At 32.4% G+C, this 20,106-nt stretch overlaps 1 protein-coding gene across 1 annotated transcript in view; it reads right to left on the bottom strand.

Moving 5' to 3' along the window:
• LOC147075289 (multiple PDZ domain protein-like) overlaps positions 1-20,106 on the bottom strand; it is a 665,568-nt gene that overhangs the window by 177,507 nt on the left and 467,955 nt on the right. The window lies entirely within an intron of this gene.

Below are 20,106 nucleotides of genomic sequence, written 5' to 3'. Positions count from 1 at the left end.
TTAAATTAATTAAAAAAATTAAATAATAGTTTTTTATTTTGTTTTAATGGCCCACATAATCACACTATCGGCGTAAGTCAAAATGGAGCTTTTATGGTATTTTCAGAGCATAACCCTGGACATTCCTTAAACGTTGTAGATAATCTATTTATATAATTTTGAAGCCTTTTTATCCTTTAAATTAATTTTAAACAGTTGACGACTGCACAAAGTATTTTTATTACATAGCATAGTATTCTATTAAACCTCTCGCACTTATGTTTTAGAATATAGTCATATTTCGGTACATCCGCATTTACAAAACCATTAGTAAAATTAATGTTAACATTATAAAATGACATATTTACGATAAAAAATTATATTTTATAATCTTTGTGATCGCAAAGTTGACAAGAATTAGGCATTTTATTATTCAAAAAATGGGCACAATCAACACGTTTGAAGATAATTCTAAAGATACCGATTATAATCTATATCTTTGACCATTCAAATGTGATAAACATCCTATGAATAATGATTGCTTTATATTAATTATTGACCTATGAATAATGTAGTATTTTTTTGAAATACGCCATTTCTATTGACATTTCCCAGTGGTTAAGCTACAACATACGGCCATAGCCATAAATTGACAAACGATAAATGAAGTAGGGAGTAAGATCATGGTAACGCGCGTGTTTGAGCATGTACCGTTTTTTTTTTTAATAAATCTCTTAGCGGTCTGCGAAATATTTCTCCTATTTCACCGGTCTGCATGTGTAAAAATGTTGGGAAACATTGGATTATATCACTTATTGTAGTAATATTCCTAAACGACATTGCTTTTATTATGAATAAAGCTTTTTTGGTATTCTTTAAAATGAATGTCAATTTATTTAGTGTACAGACATCAAAAAAATATTCTCTTTGTCCGTAGTAGGTACCTATACCTATTTTTATAGTTATAGTAAGTTATAGGTTTACGTCTATGGGCCGTATGTGTGAGATTCCGAAATTCTTTTTAGGCTATTTAACCGATAACCCATTTAATACAAGAATCAATAATATAACCCAAGTAATGAAAGGTATTAAAAAAATAAAAGTTAACTACCATTTCGTTCCTGAGCAGGGTAGAAACTATATTAACAGTGTCCTTACACATATTAAAAAAAACAATAAATGTGTTTTTAAGAAACATTCTTCTCACAGGAGGCACCATGGGCCAAAGTATGTGAATAGCTTTTCACCATAGGGCTTCATTAGAAAAGGGGAAATGGAGTAAATCTATTCTACCATCACCACGAGAGATGCCCTGGTTTGTAGAGTCTCTTTTGACGAAGAATGAGCTTAAGTTAATACTGAGGCTAAGGAACAGGGCACACAATGGTCAAAAGATTTGATGTCCTTATGGGAAGAAGCGAATCGCAGCTCTGCGATGAATGTCATGTTTTAGAGGACATTGTACATATAGCACTACAATGCCCTAAATATGAACTTCACAGAGTACAACTACGAATTGCGGATATCTATGAGAACGTCGACGAATTGAAGAGTGTCCTGGCGGTGGGTTAGATGGAAGAGCTAGGCAAAATTGTAAAGTTATTTAACAGAATATGAGTGAGGACCTGATCGACGGATCCCCTTCTAGAAGAGAAGAGGCGATATGACAGCGAGTCGCAGTCAAAGCCTCGGTAAAATCACAAAAAGAAACATTCACGGTGGCCGATTTGGTAGAGTGACCATGTATGAAGGCGTGAATCATGGGTTCAGTGCCGCAGCAGGATACGTTACAATCAATGGAAAATGTATTGTATAAGTATATACGTCCTAATAATTTCATCTTAATGTAAAAATGGTAAAGAGCCCATGATTGGTTCCATTTTCTGTAAGGTCACAAACTCACAATAATATATTTATGTGATTTTCTCAAATAATGGGTTATGTCACTGTTTCACAACACTACTGTCATTATAATATAATATTTTGGCGAGCTAATTATTGTTCTATTACCAACAATAATATATACCTATTAATTGATAATGTACTATTTCTTTTACTCAACGAATCGCCTTAATTTAAAACACAAAAAATGATAGTCAACATTAACGAAATTTGATAAGCCATCAAATCAAATCAAATTTATTTATTTTACATATAATGAACATAACAAATTATTAATTCAAAACGTTCACGATATAACATACGAGGGTGGGTCAATAATTCCTTAGAAAAAAGCATTAAAACAGGTTTTATTTTTGTATTTTTTTTTTTATTTCTCAACATAATTTCCTTGGAGCTCAATACACTTGGTTAGACGTTTCTCAATTTTTTTTAAACCGTCAGAAAAATAAGTTTTCGGAAAGTCCTCAAAATAAGCATTTGTCCGATCGATGACTTCTTCATTTGAAAAAAAAACGTTGTCCACTTAGCCATTTTTTTAAGTTTGGGAAAAGGAAAAAGTCACTGGGGGCTAAATCTGGCGAATACGGTGGGTGGTCAACCAATTCGAACTTCAATTCTTCAATTTTAGCCATTGATCGTAAACATGTGTGAACACGGGCATTATCCTGATGAAAGAGGATTTTTTCTTGTTTAAATGAGGCCGTTTTTCTTCAATTTTGTTTTTTAGCTGGTCCAATAAAGATGCATAATAATCCCCTGTTATTGTTTTTCCTTTTTCCAAATAGTCAACGAAAATAATTTCACGTGCATCCCAAAATACAGTAGCCATAACCTTACCAGCTGATTTTACGGTTTTCGCCTTCTTTGGACATGGTTTGCCTTCGCAATCCACTGCTTTGACTGTTCTTTCGTCTCGGGAGTATAGTGGTGTATCCATGTTTCATCTACAGTCACAAAGCGACGAAAAAATTCATCCGGATTGCGTTGCATGAGCGACAACAGGGCTTTAGAGGCCACCACCCTACTGCGTTTATTGTCGACTGTGAGCAAACGCGGCACCCATCTTGCAGAAATATTTTTCATGCCCAATTTGTCATGTAAAATAGAAATGACGCTACCTTTTGAGATCCCTGTAACCTCAATTATCTCACTCAACTTTAATCTTCGGTCACTTAACACCATATCGTGGATTTTATTGATCATTTCTGGTGTAGTCACCTCTACAGGACGTCCTGAGCGTGGTTCATCCTTTGTTGATGTACGACCACGTTTAAATTCATTTAACCAGTTATAAATAGTTGCAAGTGAACGAGCAGATATGCCGTGAACTAAATTCAACTCATTTTTTATTTCCTTTGCTGTTAACCCTTTTATATTAAAATGTTTAATAACAACTCTAAACTCAATTTTCTCCATTTTCCATTTTTCCATTTTCCACAAGCAAATTTTTTTTTAAATGTACGAGAAACACACAACAACCCGACCAATATGATTGAAACTTCGCAGCATACTGAATCGGTAGTGCCGCTGCATGAAAACAAACCGCTTGCAGTACTAGTCGCGCCACCTGTCGGCTTTTCTAAGGACTTATTGACCCACCCTCGTAAAATAAGAGTTAATAATTTAAAAAAAATAACAATACAGAGAAGTGTGAGTTAATAATACAATAAGTAATAAAATAAGAAAAGAAATAAAATAAAATAACAAAAAAAACTAAATAAAAGAAGATCGAAGCACACAGAGTGAACTTTGATAGATCCTATCTTAAAAACTTATAAGACAACGTCCACCTAAATTCACCCTCACGTAAGTGGGATATATCAACATCCGAAGCGATTTCATTAAACATGGTTATTGCCCTCCCAATTGGCATTACTAATGGCAGGTTAGTTCTGCACCGTAGGAGAACAAACAACGGATGCCCTCGATCCCTAAGGTAATTATCAGAGACACACAAGCCAACACCATCAAGAATGGCAGAGTTCACATTTACGCCGCTATAAGTCTGAAAAAATATGTAGCTAAATAAAGATCCCTTCTAAATTTTAAGATACAGTATGTAAGCATCCCTAAGAGAAAATCAGTCGGATACAGCCACGGATAACATCCATACAGCCGAAAGTAAAGGAGTCTCAAAAATTTCTTTTGGACTCTCTTCACCATAAGGCCGTACTTCAACTGATGCGGGGCCCAAACGATAGACCCATTCTCAAGTCTGCTTTTAACTAAGGAGTTATACAGATTTTTTTTTCATTTCATGTAAGAACTACTAGTTAAATTCGTCATAAGTAAGTAGGATGCCCGTAGCTTATTTGGTTAAAGCACATTGGCATAAATCCAGTAGTTACAGAGTAAAACCAGTCGGGCGTTTATTTTTTTTCAAAAATGATTTTCAAGTAGGTGTATATCTTATGTGTTTACAAATTATATATATTCAATATAGTAGATATATTATATTTTTTCCGAAAAATGTTTTGAATGGTAAGTAACGCATATTTTTTTTTTTTATGGAATTAAAGAATCTTAAATTCTTTTCAGATACATAATGAATATACATACTCATATTATACATATATATTTCAATTATTACCTCATTTAAGTCAATAGTATTGATAACTTTCATATGTGGCACATATAGTCTATGCTGCATAGGTCTAAAATATAAAAACTAGTTTCGAAGAACACCTCCGGTCTTTCAGGAATGGTAAAATAGATTCTCAGTTTGTTAAACATTTTATATCGAATTCGCATAGCATCAGTAATAACATAACGCCAGAATGTTTGCATATATGTAACGAAAGTCTAAAATTATTTTTTTTCTCGAACAGTTGGAAATTAATCGCGAATTATCCAAAATTAATCACATAATTAATGAAAATTTGGTAATGCATTCGTCGCCACTATTAAATAGAATTTAAGCACATGATTAACAAAATTATACTAATCATATTTTAATTGATTAATAATGTCAATAAATAACCAAAGCACTCGAACACTGTACTTTCGATACATTTTGTAAATTTTTATATCCATTAAAAAACCCACTTAGGGTTTTCAAAGTATTAATAATAAGTATACAAAGTCATAATATTGTTTGAACGAATAAGAAAATGTATTCCGTCTCTATCTATACGTATAGCATTTAAGCAAAGGCAAACGGCCTATCTGAATAGTTTTGATAATGGTGTTACAACCGAAATAGCTATCGACAAACCCTTTTAAAAACCTGTATAATTTAATATTATTTATATTTTCATTTCTTGTAAAATGGAATTCTACCAAGTAAATGCTAACTCAATTAATAAAAAAAGACGATTATTTCTTTACGATGAGATAGAAATACGACGATTATATACAAATAACATTATTCGTTTAAAGGAATCAAGTTAATTGGAACAGCTCTAAATGAGTATATGACACGTGTTTGAACTAGGATAAAATAGGTTACTTCCATTTAAGCAAAAATGACAGTCACTTCAATTAAGAAGTCACCCCGGAGAAGTACGACTCAGAGCCAGACACTTTCAAGTTGAGTAACTCAATTTATTTTCCTAAGTAGGTAGGTACAGTCTTCAGCTTTTGCGAACACAGTTAACATAATAATATCGAGGAGAGCAACATGGAAAGTTCTCTGACGTAAGGGACGAGGTGTGTTCGTAACTGCAACGACACTTTATAAAGTGTTTCGTGTCATAAAAATGTGAAAAGGTAGAAATTTTAGGTTAACATACAAATATTTTGAATTGTCTTACTTATCTATGGAAATCTTGAGCAAGTTTTGTTTTTTTGTTATTAATTGAATTAACTATTTCTTTTATTCAACGAATAATTCACAAGATTTAAGATTGTACCATTCGAATTATTGAACATACATAATTTAAAAAAAACACTTTCTGAGAGAATATATTATTATAACCAATAGAAAAAATCTTTTTGAATACTTTTTTCAAAAAGATTTTTTCTGTTGGTCTATCTCGGACAGCAGGTGCCCATAGACGGAAGCATGCACGATGAAATTGCTCGCAGAACAAAGCTGGGATGGAGTGCTTTCGGACGTCTGAATAGTATCTTCAAGAATGACCCACCATTATGTCTTAAGCGTAGGGTGTTCAACCAATGTGTGCTGCCCGTGCTCACGTATGGCTGCGAGACGTGGACCCTCAACACGAGAGATGTCCAAAGGCTAAGAGTCGCACAGCGAGGCATGGAGAGGTGTATGTTGGGCGTCACGCGAAAGGACCGTAAGAGAAACGAATGGGTTACGAATCAGACAGGAGTACGCGATGTAATAGGTGATGCCACAGGGTCGCCCTAAAAGCCGCTGGATTGACGAACTGATAAAGTTCGGCGGAAATACGTGGCAGCGAACGAGAGAGTTGGAAGAAGCTTGGGGAGGCCTTCATCCAGCAGTGGGTTGACCCCGGTTGTTGATGATAATGATGTATGTTCAATAATTAGAATGGTACATTTTTAAATCTTGTGAATCATTCGTTCAATAAAAGAAATAGTTAATTACAAATTATTAGCAAGTTCAAGTAAGTTACATCATAAAAAATATTGGAGAAATCCACGACGTCGGTTAGTAATTGAAGTAATAGGTATCTACTTTGATTTAATAAAACAAAAACGATTGCCAAAGTAGCTTGATTTAGAAGAACGCTGATGAGTGGGTATTAAAAAGGCCAATAGTTAAACTTTGTCGCAATTAGTACGTCACCTTGTAGCATAGAGGTGATGCACGGACGGGGCGTAAACCGAGGAGATGCAGGGTTCGATTTCCTGCCGGGGTGGCTTACTTTTTTCAAAAAGATTTTTTCAATTGGTTATAATATATTCTCTCAGAAAGTGTTTTTCAAAATTATGTATGTTCATTAATGCGTTTGATTGCCGCATTTTGTAAGATACAAATGAAGATAGAAATGTTCAACGAAGAACTCGTCATTTGATAAAATGTTATACGAACTCATGTTTCACGTACTGCGGCGCACGAATAAGTGTCCCACAATGAACTGCATACGTACAACTTACATGTAAACCTTTTGTTCCGTTCTTAGATGACTAATTGTTTTCTTAGTTTTTTTCCGACATCTAAAATCCTAGCGCTATTTCGCAGCAAGCAATTTAAAACTCTCGTGCATGTTCGAACAAGTTTGCGTTTGCGAACACAATAGATAGCATGCGTGTTCGCAAAAGTTTAGAAAATACGCTCCGCGAACCGCGATATTGTTCCCAGGCAGTATAATACACATAGTCGGTGGGGAAAGATTTCCTACGGAATAGACTAGAGAATTTCCCGGTAATTAAAGTTGCCGCCCCTTTGCCCCGTCCACCGACGCCTCCACCGGTAATTAATACTGCCCCCCCCCTTTCGCAGCCCTTCCCGGCCGCAGATGAGTTTACCGGTTAATTTCGACTGATACAGAATGTATCGAGGGACGGCGGCTTAATAGGTGATTGGTCTAATTAATAAGAGTGAAAGAATTTAAGTTTCAGGTAGGGAATTAATTATTTAATTAAATTGAGAGTCGTTGGGAATTCTACACTATTAAAAGAATATTATTGAAAAGAGAATATTAACTTCGTATTTATGAAGCTACTAGACACAGATGAATTCATAACGTTTCGGTTCCCAGCGCATCTATTCTATATACAAGACTGCTATGGAGGGTAGTTTTTTTATATCTTTGTATCGAAGTATTATAATTGTTACAATAAGTTAGCCATCTAAGCTAGGGGTAGTCAACATGGTCCCTACCGCCCACTAGTGGGCATTCCAGCTTTCATGGTGGGCGGTAGTGGTTTTAAAAGCATTTTCATTATATTTTTCCCAGTGACAATTTAAATTTCAGAAAATACACCTTCATTTGTTCTTCACAAAAATTGAGCCAGATATCCAGTATTTAGTTTCGCAGGATCAGTCTCAGGGATCTCATTAATATTTTAATTAATTAAATGTAATTTCACCGACTTCATGCTTCTACGTATGCAAAGTATAAATAAAAAGGTATATTTAACTACAGTAAGTTGTTCTATAAAGATTTATTCTGCCAAACTTAAAAAAAGGTCAATAATTATTATAAAGCAAACATTATTCGTAGAATGTTTATCACATTTGAATGGTCAAAGACATAGCTTATAATCAGTATCTTTAAAATTATCTTTAAATGTGTAAATCTTGCCCATTTTTTGAATAATAAAATGCCTAATTCTTGTCAAATTTGGGATCACAGAGATTATCAATATAATTTTTTATTGTAGATATTCCACTATAATCATGTCGACATAAATTTTACTGATGGTTTTATAAATGCTTTTAAAAATTAATACATATAAAAATCTTAACACCACTTCACATGGACGTACTGAAATATGACTATATTCTAAAACATTAGAGCGAGAGGTTTAAAAGAATACTTTTTTATGTAATAAAACTACTTTATGCAGTCATAAAATGTTTAAAATAAATATAAAGGATAATAAGGCATCAAAATTATGTAAATAGATTATCTACAACGTTTAAGGAATGTCCAGGATCATGCTTTGAAAATAGCATAAAAGCTCCATTTTGACGTACACTGAGCATGTGGGCCATTGAAGTTAAAGTCCCTCCACCAAACCCGCCCCGTACCACCCTCGTTAACTTGCTGTAACTCTTTTAAAACTTATAAATTTTATAAAGTAAAGTTACTTCCCTACTTTATAAATCTGTGGAACCGGCGGGCGGTTAGAAAATTTTAGTACTAACAGAGATACAAAAGTGGGCGGTAGGTATAAAAAGGTTGACTACCCCTGGTCTAAACAGTCAAAACTGTCTATCTCGCTTTAAAATTTAGCACACCTAAGAGAGGTGCTATTAAAACATAGCACTCATTGTAATTGTTACAATAAGTGCTAATGCTTCGAAACTAAACTACCCTCGATAGCTGCCGATAGCAGTCTTGTGTATAGAATAGATGCGCAGGGCTCAACATGGAATATAACGGACCGGAACGCAGCTTCTGTTTGGGAAATCACCGAGACTATCGATCGGTTTTATGGAAAATTTATAAATTGCGTTCTAAACTGTCAATAATTGTTAAGAAAATAATGAATTAATTTACATTATATATTTTTTCCGAAAGTTTATAAGAAACAAATTTTTTAGTATATAACAGTAAATATATTTTTATATAAAATAAATTTAATATAAAATTTTCCATTTCATGCGCTGCCCTACACAAATATTTTTTTAGAAATCAATTCGATAATACATTTTCTGTGCTAATTTAAAAACTTTATATCTCAAGTCTGGATTGGGATGGATATGTGGTCAATTACCAATTAGTCTATTATTCAATGTATAATATTCTGCATTTCTGACAGTGCTGTTTTACGGTAGCGAATCATGGTATCTTACAAAGGCTCCGAGCAACCGTATACATACACTATACACCAGTGGCGAAAGTTGACTTTTGGAAAGAGGTAGGCTGTGGAGATCTGATAAAAAGAACATACATGTCAGGTATACATACAAGAAATAAGAAGATAATACGATATTACTACTATTGAATACACACTAATGACAACGACACACTAATTTAATGAAACTTCAAAAACTCACTGACGACATAAAATTAAGCGATCATTTTAAATTACGTATTTTTTCAAAACATTTATATACATCAAAAATCATTAGATAAAAGTTCTTTTTATTTTTAAAAACAGTCTATATTTATTAATATTCGATTAAACACCATTGAAATTATTTTTAAATTAATTATCTATCTAAATATTAATTATTTGGTTTTAGGCTCTGCGATCGGAGCTTATCTTAGTTCATACAATTCGATAGACTGGGCGGGGCTACGTGACGTGAAGTCCATATGAAATAAATTGAGAATTATTTGAAACATAATCCAACCTTTATTTACGTCAAGACAAATGGCGCGCTGTGGTATATTTTTTAAAACCTTTGCAGTATCTGTATAATACATTCCTACACATACGCATCTTTCGTCGGCAAAATAAATTATTTTATAGAATATATAAATCAAGTGATTATATAAATAAGTCAATATAAAATTAAAAAATATTTTTCTTAATAAGGTAGGCTTCAAATAATCGCCTAGTATGTAGTCTTCGCCACATTATAAGAAGTATAATAGAGTAACGAGGAGATAAGAGAACGAACCAAGCAGCCTCTCATCACGCTGAGAGTGAAGAGGCGACATTGGACACCAGAAGAGAACCTTAATCTGGCTAAAAAGATTATATATGTAGGTATATATCTGCGGCGAAAGGTGGAGGTAGGCTGTGCAGATCCGACATAAGTAGTGCACAAATGAAATGAAAACAAATACATATGACAAACTATGACTAAAAATTGCAGATAGTGTTGGTTAGTTTTTAAAATTCAATTAAACCCTACGTAAACCAAACCATAATAGATAATAGTTAAACAACATTCGCGGTCTATCTATAAAATATCTAAAATTATACCATTAAATCATACATAATTTTAGATAAGTATTTTAAACATATAAGAATATTTTTTTATCTATTATTGTTTGGTTTAAGGAGGGCTTAATGAATTTAAAAAAATAACCAACACCATCTGTAATATTAATATGTATTCTTAATTCAACGAAAACAAATAAGTATGACTGAAAAAGTGTGTACAATTTTTATCGAATCGTCCATAGCATACCTAAACTATTATGGTTTGGTTTAGGTTTAATTTGTATCCTTAGTTCTATGAAGACAAATACGTATGACTGACAATGTTTAGTGTGCACTATTTATGTCGGATTTTAATATTCTACTTCCACCCCTCACCATTGGTATAATATCAGTAGCGAAGGTTGGAAGTAGGCTGTTAAGATCCGCCATAAATAGTGCACATTATACTTTGTTAGTCATACGTAGGTATGTGTTTTTATTGAACTAAGACTACAATTTACAGATGGTGTTGGTTAATTTTTAAAAATCAAATAAACCCTGCCTAAACTAAACCATAACAGTTTTGGTATATTGTGGGCAATGCGACAAAATTGTACACACTTTTTTTTCACATAATGATTCGTTTTCGTTGGATTAAGAGTACATCATCATAAGCCTGAATCTATCCACTGCTGGATGAAGGCCTCTCCAAGCTGATTCCACTCCTCTCGGTCAAGTGCGTTGCGTTGCCACGTACTTCCGCAGAACTTCATCGATATTATTAAAATATTATGTTATTGTTGTATTCAGTTGTATTCATTGAGCCGTGCCTAACCAAACTATAAAAAATAAAAACATATTATTCTATATATAAAATATCCAAAGTTATGTGTGATTTAATTGCATAATTTTATATATTTTATAGTTGGACAAGTATTTTTTGATTATTATCTATTATGGCTTGGTTTCGCATAATTGAATTAAAAATAAAATTACAAGATAAAAAGAACTTCTTATAAACTTACAGCGTGTTTAAATTTTCTGTTGAATCATATAAACTTGACTTGCTAGCTTAAACGATCAAAAAAAATTGTACTTGATACAAATAATACTGAAATGTCATTTTGATTTCCATAGTAACGCACATATATATTAATAATTTAGTTGCTAGGACCCCAGACCCCTAGCAATCAATAATAGTGGATTGGATTACGGATTTCTTCCGAAATAACTTTCCATACAAAACAGAATTAATTGAAAATGAATTCAATTCTACTTAAAGATGGCTAAAAGTATTAAAAAATGCATTGGCATCGTGTTCTGATATATTCTAAAAGTTTCAAATGTCCAGCTAGTCGGGGAGTTAGTTAAAAATCGATTGCAAGATTTGTACCGGACAAAGAACCACTGGACAAATAAGAATACGAGCTAAGAAAAACGTTGTGATAATTAACCAACACCATCTTTAAATAATTGTAAATGTCTAATTTCAATGAAAACAAATACGTATCACTGACAAAGTTTAATGTGCACTATTTATGGCGGATTTTAACAGTCTACCTCCACCCTTCACCACGGGTATATATTACAATATAATTATTATTTGAAAATTAAATAGCTTGTTTTTTTATAATGGGTATATGTTTTGGAATTGGAATAAACGAATTCGATTTTTAAATAATGCTAAACCGTCTGAAGTTCTCTAAGCCGATCCGGGTTTAGATTGATAGGTTGATTCAATAAACAAAATAAGAAAACGACCCGAATTCCTTCGCGGATATTCTGGCAACGCATTGTGGAAAGTCGTAAAAGCAGTTTTTTATATGCGAGAGATGAATTATTATCGCGCGCGGATCGTAAGGAACGGAATTTGGGAAATACTTTTCTTCATTTCAAGTACGAAATCGCTGTAATATACATATGAGATATGATTATGTGCAGACAGACATTCATTCAAATTGTATAGTAGTGAAAACGAAATGGTGAAATGATATATTGATGAGATTAAGGCCAGAAACACACTGTTATCACGTCACGGGAGCTCAAGTGACGGAAGCCGAACGAAATATAGTTTGTCATAAAAGTTCAATATGCGTCCTTTTTATGTTATGTTTATTATTATATTCGTAATAATAATAGTATATTCATTGACATGTTTTCTTTTTTAAGTACATGCGTAAAGTTTTTTAGTCATCTTTACACGATTTAAGGGCGGACGTGCTCAGCGTGGGTCAAAATGGAGCTTTTTTCTATTTTAAAAGCATGATCCTGGACATACCTTAAACGTTGTAGATAATCTATTTATATAATTTTGAAGCCTTATTATCCGTTATATTTATTTTATACATTTGATGACTGCATAAAGTATTTTTATTACATAAAATAGTATTCTTTTAAACTTCTCGCTCTAATGTTTTAGAATATAGTCATATTTCAGTACATAAATGTGCAGTGGTGTTAAGATTTTTTTAAAACATAACAGAGATTGTCTTGAAAGAAAAACGAAAGCAGAAAAATATCGAACGGTGGCACTTTGCCTAAGGATGTCACTGCCCGTGTTCCACGCTTTCGCCATTTCTATGCATCCATACAGTCCACTTAAAATACAACCAATTTACTTGGTATTAAATTGTGTCAGAGTCGCACTGAAATTACCTCATACGTATCACCACACATCACCAACCTCACGCGTGATGGAATGTTTTTATTTTCTGTTCATTTACTTACATATTTTTGAGTTGGGTGACCTCACACATAAAATGGACAAAATATCATAATATTATATTGTCTGATTATCTTGATCTACATATTCATTTTAGATTATTTGAAATTATGTTTATTCCTCAGACATTAGGTATATCTATAAAATAAATAAAAATATATCTATTTTAATTCAAATTTATTTAGGTATAAGTAGTTTTTTAGAAAAAGTTTTAGTTAGAAAAAGGTATTTGGTTATTCACAACTAAGTTAATCTATGTAGATAATCAGACGTATGGATTTAAAGAGGCAAGCATTTATCTTAGGATTCCTTAGTCCCCAAAATACAGTATGTTTTATGAAAACTTGTTTTTATTAATTTTATTTGTATCTCACTTTTTCCACTTAAGAGATAATGCATTCGATAGCTCATGGTTCTCAAATTATTACACGCCTATCTAATATTTAGAGTACAGTGTGCACAGCAGGCATGACGCTCTTTTCATAACATCATATTATTATTATTATTACACAGATACAGAGACTAGAGTACAGTGTGAGCCATTGCAAATGGTTGCATAATTTATTAACGTCATTACTGGAGTTAAATTGGAACGGTTTTGACGCTAACCCCACTGGGTATAAGGTAAATAAGGTATATAACAGCACAGGCTAACTATTTATACATAATATTAATGTATACCACAAGCGATGTATAACCTTTTATATGCTTTTACGAAAACAGAAAATGTAATTGGCCAATTTATTGGCGTGTATAGTTGGTTAACTAATTATTTTATTCATTAAATATAAATAATTTGACAGCACTAAGAGCGAAATGCAGAAACATTTGTCATGGCTAAAATTTCCTTAGCAGAAAGCACTATGCAGAAACATTGTCCTTAGTTAAGATCATTTCTATTGAAAATAATACCATATTAAAAAATTCTCTTTTCTATAGTTTAGGTTAATTATTTTATAATTGTTAAACGATGACAAAAATATGACAACTGCATTTTATAAATGCAATAACTATAAATACATATTAATATTTAATTATAATACGCTGATGTTTCCGTTATAAGTCATTATACGTGATTCCACAGGCACCGCAAGATATTTTTTTAACATGGTAACACTAGCGTCAAATAAAATTCTATTAATAAATTATAAAAATAATATTCTGCAAGTACATGCCAAACAAATTACCATTATTTATATCCATATTGAGATACATTGTTAAATGAATTTGAGTGTATGGACTGTTTTATAGACATGCGAATTTATTTTGACAGCAGCTGTCAGTGGTAAATGGTAATGCAGAAGGCGGCCTGTTCATAACAAAAGTAGTCTATGGTTAAGGGGACGCTCTACAGAATTGCCCTTGAGAATTGAAAATATGGTTTTTTTACATGTGGTCCGGAATTGTTGCTCTACTGGTAATATTCAAAGGTCGCCGACAATGCTTTGGTCTAAACTCCAAAGTAAATAATGATCTCTCATAACACTGTCAACGTGAATAAAATATGGGGTGACCAAAAAATGATATCTTCTAATATACGTAAATGTTACTAAATTCAATTTGTTAATCATCTGTTTGGTGGGAAATATTGTAACCAATATGATGGATAGCCACGATATAAACTTAATAATATATTAATAACGTTTTAACCAGAAATTGTCCGAGAGCTAAACATACGAAGGATGTTGAAATACATATCTACCTACATTTTTATTTCATGTGCTATCCAAAAAACATTATTATTGAATAGTATTTATTTTGAATGTGTAAGACCTATTACATAATTATTAAAAAAATAGGTACACATTGTTTATTTCTAATGCATATTTAAAAAAAAAGTGTAATATAGTGATGTCTGTTTATTATAAAAAGAAAGTGACTTTTTATTAAAAGAAATGAAAATATAATTAATTATATTTTCATTTCTTTTAAAATGGAATTCTACCATTTACTTGGTTACTACTGCTAACTCAATTAATGATTTTTTATTACTTACCCGATTAGTTTAATTAATTTAGTCTGACACTTTTACAAACAAGTAACGCAATTTTACTTTTATAAAAATAGGTAGGTACAATAATTATTGTTGGTAAGTAAAGCCACTGCAAGAAATAATTTATATAAAAAATTATTATTAACGTAAAGACACCCACACATTTTTTTATTCAAAGCTAGCGTCGCTGAGAAGATAGCAAAGTTACCGACCAGGGCTGTCGAAGACTAATTACTTATTTTTATGATGTGTTTTTAATTGTGTGCAATTTGGCGGAAAAATATAATATATAGATACAGTTGCTTACCATTCGGTTATCCAATGAGCTGGGTTTTGTTTAATCTTTTGCAGACAACCTACAGTTTTATTTTTTATCTTGCCCATCTCACGTAAGGATATCTGATATTATAAAAGTTACATAGTACAACAGTGCTTAAATCTAATATGTAATTGTACAGGCTTAATTAAAAACTATAACAAAATTAACATTTCAATGATTTACAGATTTTCCTATGCTATATCACCTTACTTAATATCAATTTTAATGAGAGATACATATTACGATATATCCAAAATACACATCATCAGATAATATGTGAAATATTTTGATAAGCAAAAAAATAAGAACAATACAAAAATAACATAACATAATCAGCCAGTCTTTTCATAATTATTTTAGATAAATGTTGTATGCCGTTTGACGCTTGGAATTATGTAATTATGTAATTATGTAATTATTCTATCTGTTCAGTAAGCCATTTTTAACTTTAAATTTGTAACTTTTTAAAACGTAAAATTAGATTGATATTATTTTGACAGCCCTGTATTCGTTCGGCCGGCTTCAGGTTACGTCGCATACATGTTATGTTTGAAGCGAATAATAATAATAATAATGATATTCATTCGCCCGAGAATTGTAATTAATAATTATTGCGTTTCTTAAAATAAATCCCCGATGGTTAGAGGTTTTTGAGGTTAGACTGAATTAAAATGACGTCCTTTCGACTCTGAGATCATTCTCTGAATGAACTATGAATGACCTTGTTCCTGTTCATCGGGCTCTTAAGGATTCATTAACTCTATACTCAGTATAGTCCAGTGGTCGGCAAACTCATTAGTCAACAGAGCCAAATATCAACAGTTCAACGATTGAGATTTCTTTTAAGAGCCAAATTTCTTAAACTGAAATAATATAATATGTAGGTACACTGTTTATTACCTCAATAAACTTTATTTTTTTGTTAAGTTTGGATAAGTTGTGTCAGATTTGTATGTTTATGTTTTTAATAATTTTAAGCACGATTCCAGGTTCTCCTCAATAAGATGACTTCTCAATTTACTCTTGATTTCCTCTCTTAGAGATCTCTTTACTAATCACAAAACATGCAATATTAACATTGTTGGAAGATTGTATTCAGTAATTAAATACAGAACTCCATTTTTCTCGACTCTTCTAAAGTTCCTTAACTGCTTTCTTCCTTGCATCACCGACAGGATATTTAGTACTAAATGACGCGTGTTTAGTTGTAAAGTGTCCCTCCAAATTTGACTTCGTGTTATGCGCCAATTTTTTCCGACAAATAATACAGGTCGATATACCATTTGCCATTTAAGTTTTGAATAAACGTGAAAGTCTCGGTACATTCAACTTTAAATTCACGGTGTTCATCATTTGTTTTTCTTTGCTTCTTCTTTTGTAGCTATGTAGGGCAAGTAGCCAGATAGGGCAGAGGGCATTTGTGGAAGAGCCGCACTCAAGGGGCCAAAGAGCCACATGGAGCTCGCGAGCCGCGGTTTGCCGACCACTGGTATAGTCTATAGTTAAGTCATGCTTTTCGGCAACTTATCCTTAGGATCGAAATCTTGGATTCTGCATAGGGCTCTAATATTGTATTATAAGTAAATTTTTAAGTTATGTTAACGTCAACAATTAAGGTACTAATTATTGATATTTTAATTGACTTGATTCAAACTACAAAAACCGATTGCAAAAATTAACACATTTCATAATCAATAATTGGTAAAACACATTGGCGCGAATTCATTAGATTTTTCTATTAGGTATCTGAAGTGTTTTTATAGGCGGCTCTCATGGTGTAGTGCATAAGGCGCTGGCCTTTCATCCGAGAGCTCCCGGCTCAATTTCCGATGAGAACACTATATATTTATGTGACTTTCTCAAAGCGTGGGTGTTTGTGATTGTTTCACTTCTATTACTAAATACACTACTGTTAAAAACTACACTTCTGTCATTAGGCTGTTGTGGTGTTACAAGGAATATATAGATTTTTTCAATTATATAATAATTATAAATTATGATTATCTTATACTGCCCTGCTAAGTAAATATACAGCATTTTGGTTTTAGTGAAGTCAGAGAACCCTAGTTTTAAACTATTTTTCTCTTATATTATGTAAAATTGAAATGTTTTGACATACATCTTAAGTCCGATAAATTGAAAAACTCCAACTTATTGGATTGTTGGATCGATTTTCGAAGCTATTCGGGAGTTATTTTAAGAACCGTCAACAATACATTTCGTACGGCCTTTACCAGTCACAGACCTTTTACACATTTTCTGGTGTCCCCCAGGGCTCAAACTTAAGGCCAATGCTGTTCACGATTTTTATAAATGACAGCATCGGTAATTAAAAATGCTATGTTTTTGTTGTTTGCTGACGACTTGAAACTCTTCATGGAAGTTGTCACCTTGGACGATTGTCGTGAACTTCAATTTGATATAGATAATATATTAGATTGGGGCAGGCGTAACATACGTACGTGATAAATGCAATGTTTTATCGTTTACTAAAGCCTCACGAGTATTGTCTTTCCAGTAGTCGATGCATGGCAGAGTTCTCTCGCGAATATCATCTGTAAGAGATCTTGGAATTAGGTTTGACGGTAAACTGACGTTACTGGTCATTTAGATACAATTTGTAAAAAGGCGCTAAAGATGTTGGGCTTTGTCTTGCGTACTTCCCGGGTCTTTTCGGATGTTACGGTACTAAAAATTCTCTATAACTCCTTAGTTAGAAGCAGACTTGAGAGTGGGTCTATTGTTTGGGCCCTGCAACAGTTGAGAGAGTCCAAAAGAATTTTTTAAGACTCCTTTACTTTCGGCTGTATGGATATTATCCGTGGCTCTATCCGACTGATTTTCTCTTAGGGATGCTTACATACTGTAGCTTAAAATTTAGAAGGGATCTGTATTTAGCTACATATCTTTTCAGACTTATACGCGGCGTAAATGTAAACTCTGCCATTCTTGGTGGTGTTGGCTTGTGTTGGCTTGTGTGTCTCTGATAATTACCTTAGGAATCGAGGGCATCCGTTGTTTGTTCTCCCACGGTGCAGAACTAACCTGCCATTAGTAATGCCAATTGGGAGGGCAGTAACCATGTTTAATAAAATCCCTTCAGATATTGATATATTCCACTTACGTGAGGGTGAATTTATGTGGACGTTGTTTTATAAGTTTTTAAGATAGGGTCTATCAAAGTTCACTCTGTGTGCTTCCATCTACTTTTATTTTGTTACTTATTTTATTTATTTTCTTATTTTATTACTTATTCTCTGTATTTTTATTTTAAAAAATTATTAACACTTATTTTATGTCATGTCGTGAACGCTTTGAATTTATAATTATATGTGAAATAAATAAATTTAATTTGATAATCTCTAAATAGACATGTATGTTTAGAGATTATTTTAAAACAATCCACTAAAATTTTAGATACTCGTAATATAAGAGAAAAGCGTAGTTTAAAACTTGGGTTCTCTGACTTTACTAAAACCAAAATATTGTCTTTTTACTTAGCAGGGCTGTATACTGCCCCCATAAGCAAAAACACAGCTAATGGGAAAAAGTCAATTTTGAGAAAAGAGAGGTTATCATGTTTTTCATTGCTGCTTCATTAAAAGTTAATCAATTTTAATAAATGTTTCGGTTTATATTAGATTATTTAAAAATTGATATTTTGATTACATAAAAATGTCAAAATTACAAAAATATTGATTATAAAACTTCACTATTGTCTTTTTATTTATGATTTTGAATGGAATAATGTCAGTTTCATAAGGAAAAAAACAGTAAATATGTTTTTTTGCTTATAATTTAAATTGTAATGGATGTTTTTGAAAAATTAAATACTTATTTTTTAATGTAATGGTATTTTATTTATTAAATTATATTGGAATGACAATATATATTTTTAAATATACAAAAATTCGTCAGTTTTGGTGGGAAGACTCCCAAAACGTCATCCTATTTGTAGGCAATACTCTTCCTTATTTTTGAATTATGCATTTCTTATTTTTCTTTGTTACTCCACATGGTGCAACGTACACTTGAGATTTTGGTATATTAAGGAGAGAAGTTTTAGTCAAAAACCTCATATCGTGCTACGCAGAAGCGATATCAAACGAAGTTTTGTATTTTAAATGTATTGCCTCTGACGGCTTTGACAATCATCATGTCCTTCATGTAGGGTCTACACCAGTGGTTTTCATGTGTGGCCGTAGTGGCCCCATGCGGCCACCACGGCCCCACATGATAATATTTAAAAAATTTATTTTTAAAATTATGAAATTGGTTGATTACACATGACTTGTCTTAAATTTCTTTCCACGCTCAAAAATGATCCATAAACTGCTGACCTGTTAATTAATATTTAATTACCACATTTAAATATCATGTTAATTATATCTAATGGCCAGTCGCGCCAAACGTGCCTGTCTCAGTGTCAGCACTAAATGAGTTAATATTGTCAATTTTTCCTACTACTGTATACTGTGAAAGATTATTCAGTGAAATGCACTTCATAAAAAACAAATATCGAAGCCAGTTGACAGATTTAAACTTAGAAGCAGCCATGCGGCTCGCATTAGAAAAAAGGAATATTGAGGAATTTCCTTTTCATTATTTTTAAATATCAAATGTTCAGAGACATAAGTACAAATATCATTAATTTAATAAGACTAGATAGTTAGAAATGTGTTTTATGATAGATTAAGATTAAAATTAATAAATCTCATTTAGTGCTAACGACGGGCTGGAGCGTTTTCAGTAGTTGGCCATTAGATATAATTA

Source organism: Rhyacophila brunnea, unplaced genomic scaffold (assembly GCF_057557595.1).
Source record: "Rhyacophila brunnea isolate RB1 unplaced genomic scaffold, BYU_Rbru_1.0 scaffold_15, whole genome shotgun sequence".
NCBI lineage: Eukaryota > Metazoa > Arthropoda > Insecta > Trichoptera > Rhyacophilidae > Rhyacophila > Rhyacophila brunnea.
The sequence above is the reverse complement of the archived record's forward strand: the minus strand, read 5'-3'. Positions and strand labels throughout refer to the sequence as shown.